General features: G+C 42.6%; 1 long non-coding RNA gene across 1 annotated transcript; it reads left to right on the top strand.

Annotated features, from left to right (window-relative positions):
* The first annotated feature begins 421 nt into the window (after positions 1 to 421).
* LOC134911463 (uncharacterized) lies at positions 422 to 4,675 on the top strand. The gene is made up of 3 exons (XR_010176595.1): positions 422 to 491; positions 1,753 to 1,815; positions 4,259 to 4,675. It is a non-coding gene; the product is annotated as an uncharacterized LOC134911463 (long non-coding RNA).
* The last annotated feature ends 6,892 nt before the right edge of the window (positions 4,676 to 11,567 follow it).

Raw genomic sequence — 11,567 nt, 5'->3', positions numbered from 1 at the left:
ACTGGTGTTTAGCTAGGACCCAATGTCGGGGCACTGGTTGTTCTGAAGTGCCCGAAATTAAAGCTGCCTTAATTCATGAACGGTGTAACGCCATCCTGGTTCTTTCCGTTCTGATGGTTTTGCCGACATATGTCAATCCGCAATGGCAGGCAATGATGTAAACAACATGGGTAGTTTGACACGTTAATACGTATTTAATGTGGTATACTTTGTTGGTGTGCGGATAGGGAAACGTTTTTCTCATGATACAATGATTACAGGTGGTACAGTCAGTGCATTTATAACTTCCAGGTAGACGTTGAAGAAAATTACTGCCTTGATTAATAGCCTTATCGAACCTTGTCATGTCCGTGTGGACTACATGGTCCCTAATGTTCCAGCCCCGTGTGAAACATAACATGGGTTTCTTGTTTTTAAAACAGGTAAGTGATTGATCAGTGGACACAATAGGCCTGAAAGCCTGAGAAGCCCTTTGGATGACACCACTGGAGGTATTAAACTGCATCTTCCACGGTATACGTTGTTATTTCTTGTTAATTCTAGGTTGGAGTAATGACTGACGCAAAATCTTCGTCACCTCTTCTTGCTGCTTCTTAAGCGTTTTCAGATTAAATCCTCTAGTAGCAAATTTGTCTACCACTAGGTCAAGACCCTGATCTCTAGTTTTGTTCTCATTGGAGATACGGGCAACCCGTAGCATCTGTGATCGTGGCAGACCTCTTTAGGGTGATGACTGGCTGATAGTAATAATGTATTTCTATCCATTTCTTTAGTATGTAGGCAAGTACGTAGTTTGTTGTCCACAATGGAGATTTGAACATCTAAGTAGTGGATTGTATGTTGGCTGAAGTCATGCGTGATTTTAATAGGGGAGGGGGCATTGATTGATGCGGGTTAACATGGTCATCAATAACTCTTCACCTCCTGTCCAAATGATAAATATGTTGTCTAGATATCTAGTGTATAATAGACAATGCTGATGATAGTCAGGTTGGTTAAAGAACATCTCCTCATAAAACATAAATATATTAGCATAACTGGGTGCTACTGAGCTATCCATCGCACACCCACTGAGCTGCCGGTAGAATTTTACGTTAAAAATAAAGTAATTTCTGTTCAGTGTTAATTACAACAACTGTAGAAATAACTAATGATCCAGGTCAGGTATAGTTTCCATTCTAAGGAAACTTCTCACCGCTGTGAGACCGTCAGAATGTGGTATCGCGGTGTAGAGGCTACAAATGTCAGCTGTTACTAAGATGGTGTTGTCCAGGACTGTGCCTAAATTCTCCAATTTATTGATGAAGCTGGTGTTATCCTTAATGAAGTGAGAATGTTTTATGATGAATGGCTGTAATATCGTGTCAAGTAGTTTGGACGCGGGTTGATACAAATAATTATTTGCTGAGATGATTGGTTGACCAGGCGGCAAGGTGACACTTTGGTGAATCTTAGGTGCAGTAAAAAGTATAGGGGTCAAAGGGAAGTCTTGTGTGAGGGTTTTATGTAATTTAGATGAAGTCAAGCAGTCACATTCAGCTTGTAAGAGAAGAGAGTCCAATTCATGTTTATATTGTACTGAAGGATCCATGCCAAGAGGCTCAGATGTACTTACACCACTCAATTGTCTATTGATCTCCTGCATGTAGTCCGTTAAATTATGAACCACTGTGGCGCCCCCCTTATCAGCAGGGCGAATCCCAACATCTTTGTACTGGCCCAATTGTATTAATGCCTTATGTTCTTTTGCAGATTAATTGCGATGAGTGATGTTGGTGGCTCTGGTATATTTGGTGACTGTATCATTCATAAGACGTGAGTACATTTTGATGGAGACATTCTTGGACGTTGGATCAAATTTAGATCTACTGTGTGAGACTATGAACTTACTGATGGTTGATTCCTCATGGGTAGAGGCTGAGTTTTGGGAAAAATTCCAAAAGGCGTAGCTTTCTTGAAAAGCCATAAAGATCAGTTTGCCACCTCAAATCGTTATGTGTATTGGTTGGAGTAAATGAAAGTCCTGTGTTGAGAACCTGCATTTCTACTTCTGCAAGTTCCCTATTGGACAAATTGTAGATTAAGTTCTCTTGGGCACCTTGGATCTTTTTTTGCACGAGTTTTGACCCCCCCTACGGGTGCTCAACCTTTTATGAGGGTGTCTCCTTGCAACCCCTGGCTGTATCCTAAAGGGACGTCAGCTGTTTCTTGTGGTTCTTCAGAATCTCTGACAATAAATTCACTGTCACTATTTGAGGCCTGGTACTCCCGTACCTGTTGTTCCCGTCTTCTCCTCCATGCATACTGGGAGCCTTGTTATTGGTTATGATTAAAGCGGGAGTCAACTCCCATCAGCCACCTGTAAATTCTGTTTTCTTCATAGTCGTTAACAACTATTTGATATTTGTTATTTTTGAATTTGGTTAGATCTTTTTGATAATTGTCGATGCTCAATTTTAATTTCTGCAGCCAATCCTGGCTACTGTCCTGCAAAATGGTCGCTTTGTATAATGCCTCATATCCACTTGGCACAATGCCACATAATGCCTCCAATCCACTTGGCACAGAAATCAGGGTTATATCGCCCGATGGTTGGTGAGTTATGTACCCGAAAGCCGTGTGGTATAATTTTTTCACGATAGTATCTGGAAAGTGAGATACCATGTAACAGGTAGTCACTTTCTCGCTTTTTTAATTTATTGAGATATGCAAAGTCTTCTTCAGCTGTTGGAGTCATGTCCGTAGAAGCCCAGGACTCCTGGAACAGAATGTCTTGTGCTTGTGCATCCGAAAAGCTATGTAAGAGTCCTTTGGTAATGGGGACCCCCCTGCAGCCAGCAGGAGTTGTCATGTCTGTATCCATTGGAAAGTCTACTGAATCCGTGGACGTAGGGACACAAATACAAGAATAGAGGTGGTACCTTGCACCCGTAAGATGCCCCAGCTGAGGCTTCTAATATAATTCTATATATATATATATATATACCTGTATATATGGTTGCAGTGTAGGCAGCACTCCCAATTAATGTAGAAAGTAGCTCCGGTGCCTTCCTAGGTGTCCAATACACAAGGACCCCAAATAGACAATATAAGGTGGCACTCAATCCAAGAAACAAAGTAGCAGGTAAGTGAACTACTTACCTGCTCCTTTGTTTCTTGGATTGAGTGCCGACTTATATTCTCTCTCTCTCTCTCTCTCTCTCTCTCTCTCTCTATATATATATATATATATATATATGTATATATAAAATAGTGGGTTAAAAATCATTGGTGGCACAGCGGATGTGAGCTGTTCATTGGTGGGGCTGTGGTGACTACGTTCATTGGTGGGGCAGTGGTGAAGGCAGGAAGCAGGAGGCTGAGCAGTGTGAGCGGTAAGGAGATTGAGCTGAGCGGACACAGCTGTGCAGCACGCAGCTCCTGTCAGTGGCTCCATTATAGCTTGAATGGAGCCGCTGCCGGGGAGGGTATGGGACGAGGAGCAATGTCACATTGTGAACATCGCTCATCGCGTCTCCATACACACATGCCGTGATGAGCGATGTCACAAGTGACATTGCTCACATTGGGCATGCAGCACCTCCGACCGCCAACCTGCAATCAATGAGCGCGGGTGTGCGCGCATCGTTGATTGCTAGGACCATACACACTAGATGATGTGTATGATATATCGTTCACAATCGTCACAATCATCGGTATTGGCCATATAGGTCATAATTATCGTCTAGTGTGTATGGCCCTTTAGAATCAAAATGGTGAAGGATTACAATAGGTGTAGTTGGCAGGATGTCACTCAGTAAATTGTGCAAAAATTTTGATTAATTTGGTGCAGTGTTGATATTTGTTTTGGTAAATCATTAACATATGTTTTACAATTGGAAACAGTGTATTCAAAGTTGATAAATGCATTGTTTAGCAAAAGTATTCATTTGTGAAAATATGTCTAATGGGGTAGATGGTTAGATTGGAATGATAAATCCATTGATTGATTGTGACTCAGAAACAACAGGGTGTTAGTTTGGTTAACCCTAAGAAATAGCAGCTAACCTAAAGTATCAATTGTTAAATTACATGCAATGGATACATGCAATGGATAATTATGCTGCATAGCGACACAGAATATAAGAATAATATATTTAAATTGTAAAAAATGAAAGAATTGCTTTTAAAGAGTGAAATGCCAAGTTTGGAAAACAGACAGAAAAAAGACATTGATGTTGGGATGCTTACTCAGTATATTTGCTCTGATTGTTTACAGACCACAGTAGATGATAAGAATGGAGTTGAAACTGCCAATGTAAGCTGAAATATACAGACAACAGTATGAAGTTTCAATGTGCTCAGAAAAATGTTACCCAGACACTGAAGAAATCAGGAGAGGCTGTTCCACACATGCTGAAGGAGAAGGAATGTACCACCCTCCAACACCCTAAAACAAAAAATCAGTACAAATTTGGAAAAAGGGTGTGTCCACAGGGCATGGCCATGCGACACTGTAATAGAAATCTGTAGGATAAGGGAGATGTGGAAATTGGTATGAGGCCCCTTTTGGCCGGTACAGACCATAAAAACAACGGTACTGTACCGACCAAAAAGGTACAGTTAGAGGGTAAGGAATGTTAGGGGATAACATGAAGAGTTTTTGTTCAGATTAAGAAATAAAAAATCCCACAGATCAGAGTGTGAATATTTTACAAACTGCAGATGTGAAAGAGGCAGCACAGTATAGCAGCAGAATTTCACAGACAAAGCCCAAACTGTGGCAAAAAAAAAATGTCAGATGAAACGACCATGCTGTTACACAACAGAGGAGGACAACATTCAATATAACCATATGTGTGAATGTGGGGTGGTAAAATATTACTTTAAGAAAATGGCATGTGAACCCAAATTGACTGATTTCACTGTTGAGTTTAAAAGTGAAAATAGTTAACAAGACGTGTTCATGAGCAGCATTCAATGCAAATTGGTTACCTGATAAGTGTATACCCATTGATGATGAAATAGGTGTTGGGGATACACACTGCATAAGGGGGTTGGTAACACATTGATAAAGATTTACAATGTGCAACCCATTACAGACAAACTGACAAAGAAATTGTCTGATAGCAGAAAGCCACATAGAATTACAGACACGTTGATTTGGGGATTATTTCGTTCAGATTTTGTGTTTGAAACTGAAATTCAAACCTTCCTGGCTAAACCTTATCAGTCAATGGTTTTGAAACAGTTGAAAGATGCGCAGATACCAATGGCAACCACAAAGCTACTTACTGGACTTGTTAAATTTAAACTAATACCCCTTTTCCACTAGGTTTTAAAACACGGGTAAATGTGCGGGGGCGCACATTTACCCGTTTTTCCCTAGTGGAAAAGGGTTCCCCCTGCAAATTCCCGGATCAAGTGATCCAGGAATCCTACCCAGGTAGCTTGCCGGGTTGAACGCGTGTTCAACCCGGTAAGCTGTGTAGTGTGAACGGGAGCCGTGTCACTCCCGTTCACAGTGTATGGGAGGGCGGCGCTGGGAGATCTGTGATCTCCCAGCGCCACCCCTGCCGCGTCACTAGCAGCGTCACCAACCCGGCAATATGCCGGGTTGGTGAGCGCTGTGGGAAAGGGGGCCGTAGCATGGGTCGCAGCCGTGTCAGGCGACCTGTGCTACAGTGGAAAAGGGGTAGAATATTATCAGAGATAAAGAACCATCTGAATTGGATTTCTCTATGAGCATAACTCAACTGTGGGAGGAACCATTTGAAGACTGGGAGAAATATTGGGTTATGAATTATTTTGTTACAATTACAGATGAAGATCAAATGTGGACTGCCGCTGCAGTGCTGCAGGCATGTTTCAGAATTGCAGACTTCAGACAGGAGCAATTGCAAAGATAATGGACCTAATATGTCTTTGCACTGAAAATGGACAATTGTTAAGCCTATACAAACTGTTGCTGACATGGAATATGCTCAGTGTCGGAATGGGGCATGAAGGGCCCACCAGGGTAATGCATTTGTATGGGCCCATGTATAGGGATGTGACTAGTCTCCAGAGGTTTAGTTAACCATTATAGGGGGTCATTCCGAGTTGATCACTCGCTAGCTAGTTTTAGCAGCCGTGGAAACGCTATGCCGCCGCGCACTGGAGAGTGTATTTTAGCTTAGCAAAAGTGCGAACGCATGTGCAGCCGTGCTCTGCTTAAACAGTTTGTGCAGTTTTAGAGTAGCTCTGAAACCTACTCAGCGCTTGTGATCACTTCAGCCTATTCGTGTCCGGATTTGACGTCATACACCCGCCCAGCGAACGCCCAGCCACGCCTGTGTTTTTTCAGACATGCCTGCGTTTTTGCAAACACTCCCTGAAAACGGTCGGTTGACACCCAGAAACGACCCCTTCCTGTCAATCTTCTTGCGGCCGTCAGTGCGAGGGAAAACTTCGCTAGAACCTGAGCACAACCACAAAGAGCTTTGTACCCGTACATCGCGCGTGCGCATTGCGGGGCATACGTATGCACAGAAATGCCATTTTTTCACCTGATCGCTGCGCTGCGAAAATCGGCAGTGAGCGATCAACTCGGAATGACCTCCATAGAATTCAGTGGATACTGCTAGTGCGTGCATGATAATGTATCAGATTAATAACAGCAATGAACTGTCGAAAATACACCATAGTCCTGCGCAGTATAAGGTAAAATATGAATAATGTATCATTCAAGTGCTAGTGTGAAACCTGATCCCTAATGGTAGAGGCCCACAGGCAGTGGGGCACACCACGGGCCAGTCCAACACTGAATATGCTAATACACATGCCTATGATTTACTGTATATGATGTACGAACAAATGAACTCAATGCAAAACAGAGAGAGCACTAATAGTGCCAGGATGCGGGTTTACTGAATGTACTGTTAAGCTACGATACAATTGATGTTTCATTCCAGCAAGCTTAAATCAGAGATTACCTGTATCCAGACCGTGGTTGATGTTACAGAGAACTGTTGAGTTTGCCAGCAATGAGAATAAGGCTATCTTGCCTGACACTAAAAAAGGCCGTATGACCTTTGAAAAAACAGCTGCACAAGTATGGCAATTTGAATTAAATGTTTGCCACCAAGAAGATGGAAGAATATGTAATTTCATACAAAAGAGAAAGTCCAGGAAGACAAGAGAATTGGACAAGACTGATGGCTCAACAATTACATTTATGTTTATAACGCAATTTTATTTAACTTGAACCACACAGTATATTGGTTGGATATACACATTCACCATTCACCAATTTTTCCAAGTCTTTATTGAACTGAACTTTACTGATAAACTACCTTATAAGTAACTGACATATTTGATATAATTATACATTTTAAGATCAATAATGTTTCTTTAGCATCTGAATCCTATCAACAATGCAATTTAGATATACAGTATAATAGTATGAGTTCTTGCTTTGATGGATGAGGCATGAAAAAAGCATGTAGTTGTGTGACAATACCAATGCTGGGATCCCAACCCCTAACAATCCTGATAGTCTGCATGCCAACTAAAACGGACTATTCCCACTCGTTGCTTGTCCACGAAACCCATAGAGTGGAAATAGAACCTGTGGCAAGGGGCTTCGTTGCACTCGCCGCCCCCGCCTGGCATTCTTGAAGCATACCCAACCGCTTTAAATAACTAACATGTGTCATGATTTTAGTGAATTCTTTCTAGTGTATGGTTTGCATGGTTCGTGTTCTTACTGCAGCTACTGCTGCTTGTTATTCATCTTATTCCAGAATTGTATATTAACGCTGAATTTAGCAAAATCTGTGCTTGTAACAAAATCAGCAAGTTACTCGGTAATTTATGTTTCTTTTGACTAGCTAGACCTCTAACACCCCCAACGTATTTGCCTTTGAGTTATGTCAGCATCGTTGAAAAACCTATTTATATAATTATAGACATCCCATTACTTACTAGTTATGTGGCTTCTATTCATTCTTTTAAAAATTTAATCAAGCTACTTATACATATATTTATAGAATTCATGTTATGCTCTGCAACTGCTAATATTGTTTGCTACAGTTTCTTTCCTCCCTTTGACTCAACATAGATGTTCCCACAAACTGATGCATAATAAGAGGCAAATTCATCTTCAGACAATGGTAATACAAAATGATGTGGTCCTAGTGCGCACCCTTTAGCAGCCTCAGTATAGTATAGAAAATGGGGTCACACCTTTTTCCCAAACATACAACGTTTAAACTAGAGATGAGCGGGTTCGGATTTACTCGGTTCTTAAAGCCAGAACTATCGCAAATTCTTTTTTCTGGGTTTTTCTTATTGGCTAACCAAAACACGTGACGTCCGTGAGCCAATAAGGAGATTCGGTAAAATCTGAGTAAAACGAACCCGCTCATCTCTAGTTTAAACACACTTTCTAATACTCACCATAGGCACATAAAGAAAACATTAACCACCTTTTTCTTCAATAAGATACGTGTTCTTCCTCCACTTCAGCAGATGTGTAGTTCATACATAAAGGGAGATAGAAAAGCAAAAAAATTCTTCATATAATACTGTAAGGGAGCAATTGTTCCCCAGTAATCACCTTGTGGGACATACATATATAACAATCTGTGAATTAAATTGCAGAATGGTGTGGTCCTTCCTCTTAACCAAACACTCACAATGGTAAGTAATGATCAGGCTTCTCAAATAACCATCCACAACAGATAATAACCGTCACCATATATAATATTGTTGGTGATGCCCCCTCAACAAAGCACAGTGGTAGTAATAACAGTAGACACATTAGGTGGGTCTTTAGCTCAAAAGCCTTCCTTTCTCCTTGTTCTCTAACACAGATAACCCCTCAGCATGGGTATAAATGTATATAAAGCAGTAAAGCAGTGAGAAGGTTTGCATAAAACTTCTTTCATTCATAAACATAGCAAGCAGGAGACAGTCAACATAAATGAGATAGAACTCCTACTAAGGTATATGGAGGTAGCTGTAGATGTAAAACAAAAAATGGTGCCCCATTCATAAGTGTGTCCTCCTTTCCTCCTTGTCTATAGCTACCACAGTTCCAGAGCTGACTTCCCCACCTATGTGTTTCAACCCCCAAAATGTATTTGTCAAGGTGTAGGGGATCTCTGCTGCGGTGCTCTCTTATACACTATTAGATTGGGTTAAACGGCTCCACATGTATTGGAGGGTGTTTCCGCCATTGAGCATAAACTCATATTCTTTAGTTCCCAAGATACCCAATTATCCCAAAATCCATGTTCCCAGGCAGTCTAATGACTTCTTGTTGCACGGATGGAAGTGACCTCACATCCTATGTAAGTCTCTGTTCATATCTGTGCCTCTACCAAGATGGCCACCACGTGACTTACTGTCTATACTTATTATAGCTGCTACCCACCTTCCTGTCCTCTTTCAACCGATTCTGGAGTCCTTAGTTCATCTCAATTAGCAATGTACAGTATATCAGGACCTCCACTTTGTGAGTTTGAAATAGCCTCATGTGTCTCCTGGGTTTTGTATGTCATGGGAACTATTCATTTTGTATTCATACTTTACAATAGTCAATAATAATGTTCTGAAAGGATAAAAAGTATGTGAAAAATTTTATCATAATTTTATAAATACAATAAAAGTATTTCTTTAGAAAATCAGCTATATATATTATAAAAAAAGATTAAGAAACAGATATATAAGCAGTGGCGGAACTGTGGGAGGCAGTGGAGTCGGCTGCCGCCGGGCTCCTGACCGCAAGGGGGCACATCTCCTCCACTGTCTCCCGCTGCCTGAGGACCGCGCTGCTATCGCAGATGGAGGAGCTGTGTCAGTGACACGGAAGCTGCCTCCTGTATTTACAGAGAGCTGGCACTGGCTGCAGCTAGGGGGAGCTCCAGAGCACAGCTCCTCCCGAGCCCTTCTAGTTAAGTAAGCCAGCCGAGGGAAGCTCTCTGCTCCTCCGTGCTCCGTGAGCCTGATGATAGCCAAAGGTAGGCACTGTGTGGGGGGTGGGGGAGAGGTGGATTTGGGGGGAAGCACTGTGTTTTGTGTGTGCTTGTTTTTAAGTGAGGTGTGGGTGTGTTTTTAAGGAAAGTTGTGCATTCAAGTAAAAAAGAGGCGTGTGTGTGTGTGTGTGTGTGTGTGTGTGTGAGTGAGTGAGTGAGAGATGTGAGTGGCATGTGTGTGAGAGGCATGTGTGTGTGTGTGTGTGTGTGTGTGAGAGGCATGTGTGTGTGTGTGTGTAATTGAGAGGTATGTGTGTGTGTGTGAGAGGCATGTATGTGTGTGTAAGTGAGAGGCATGTGTGTGTAAGTGAGAGGCATGTGTGTGTGTGTGTGTGTGTGTGTGTGTGTGTAAGTGAGAGGCATGTGTGTGTGTAAGTGAGAGGCATGTGTGTGTGTGTGTAAGTAAGAGGCATGTGTGTGTGTGTGTGTGTGTGTGTGTGTGTGTGTGTGTGTGTGTGTGTGTGTAAGTGAGAGGCATGTGTGTGTGTAAGTGAGAGGCATGTGTGTATGTAAGTGAGAGACGTGTAAGTGAGAGGCATGTGTGAGTGAGAGGCATGTGTATGTAAGTGAGAGGCACGTGTGTGAGAGGTGTGTGTGTGTAAGTGAGAGGCATGTGTGTGTGTGTAAGTGAGAGGCATGTATGTGTGTGTAAGTAAGAGGCATGTGCGTGTGTAAGTGAGAGGCATGTGTGTGTGTGTGTAAGTGAGAGGCATGTGTGTATGTAAGTGAGAGACGTGTAAGTGAGAGGCATGTGTGAGTGAGAGGCATGTGTATGTAAGTGAGAGGCACGTGTGTGAGAGGTGTGTGTGTGTGTAAGTGAGAGGCACGTGTGTGAGAGGTGTGTGTGTGTAAGTGAGAGGCGTGTGTGAGAGGTGTGTGTGTGTAAGTGAGAGGCGTGTGTGAGAGGTGTGTTTGTGTGTAAGTGAGAGGTATGTGTGTGAGAGGAAAGGATTAAAGGAGGCATTTAAGCATTTCTACAGGACTATGTACAGAGCACACACCTGGTCTGGGTACACACTACCTTATAAATATATGGAGGGGTGTCCGTTCTGAATGTGTGTGTGTGTGTGTGTGTAAGTGAAAGGCATGTATGTGTGTGTGTGTGTGTGTGTGTGTGTGTGTGTGTGTGTGTGAAAGGCATGTGTGGGTGTTTAAGTGAAAGCAGCGTGTGTGTGTGTTTTTAAGTAAAGGAGGTGTGTGTGTGAAAGCGGCGTGTGTGTGTTTAAGTGAAAGAGATGTGTGTGTGTTTAAGTGAATGAGGCGTTTGTGTGTTTTTTTTATATATATCTAGTGTTCACGCTAGGTGTCTTTCACAGGGCGCTGCGCCCTGCCCCTTAGACAGCTGAATCCCGCCCTGCCCGTTTTTGTGCGCCCTGCCGTTTGCTACCTACTGGACCCCGCCACGCCGCCGGACCCAGCCGTGCCCCGCCGGACCCGGTAAGCACATGAGAGTCCCCCTGGGTTAAATTAACCTTGTAAGTATTTTGCAGCTGTAAACTTCAATCTCAGTGCTCTCTACCTGGTGCAGTGTGCCTCAGTGCTCTCTACCTGGTGCAGTGTGCCTCAGTG

Source organism: Pseudophryne corroboree, chromosome 4 (assembly GCF_028390025.1).
Source record: "Pseudophryne corroboree isolate aPseCor3 chromosome 4, aPseCor3.hap2, whole genome shotgun sequence".
Lineage (NCBI taxonomy): Eukaryota > Metazoa > Chordata > Amphibia > Anura > Myobatrachidae > Pseudophryne > Pseudophryne corroboree.
Note: the sequence above shows the minus strand (reverse complement) of the source record. Positions and strands in the feature narration are given on the sequence as shown.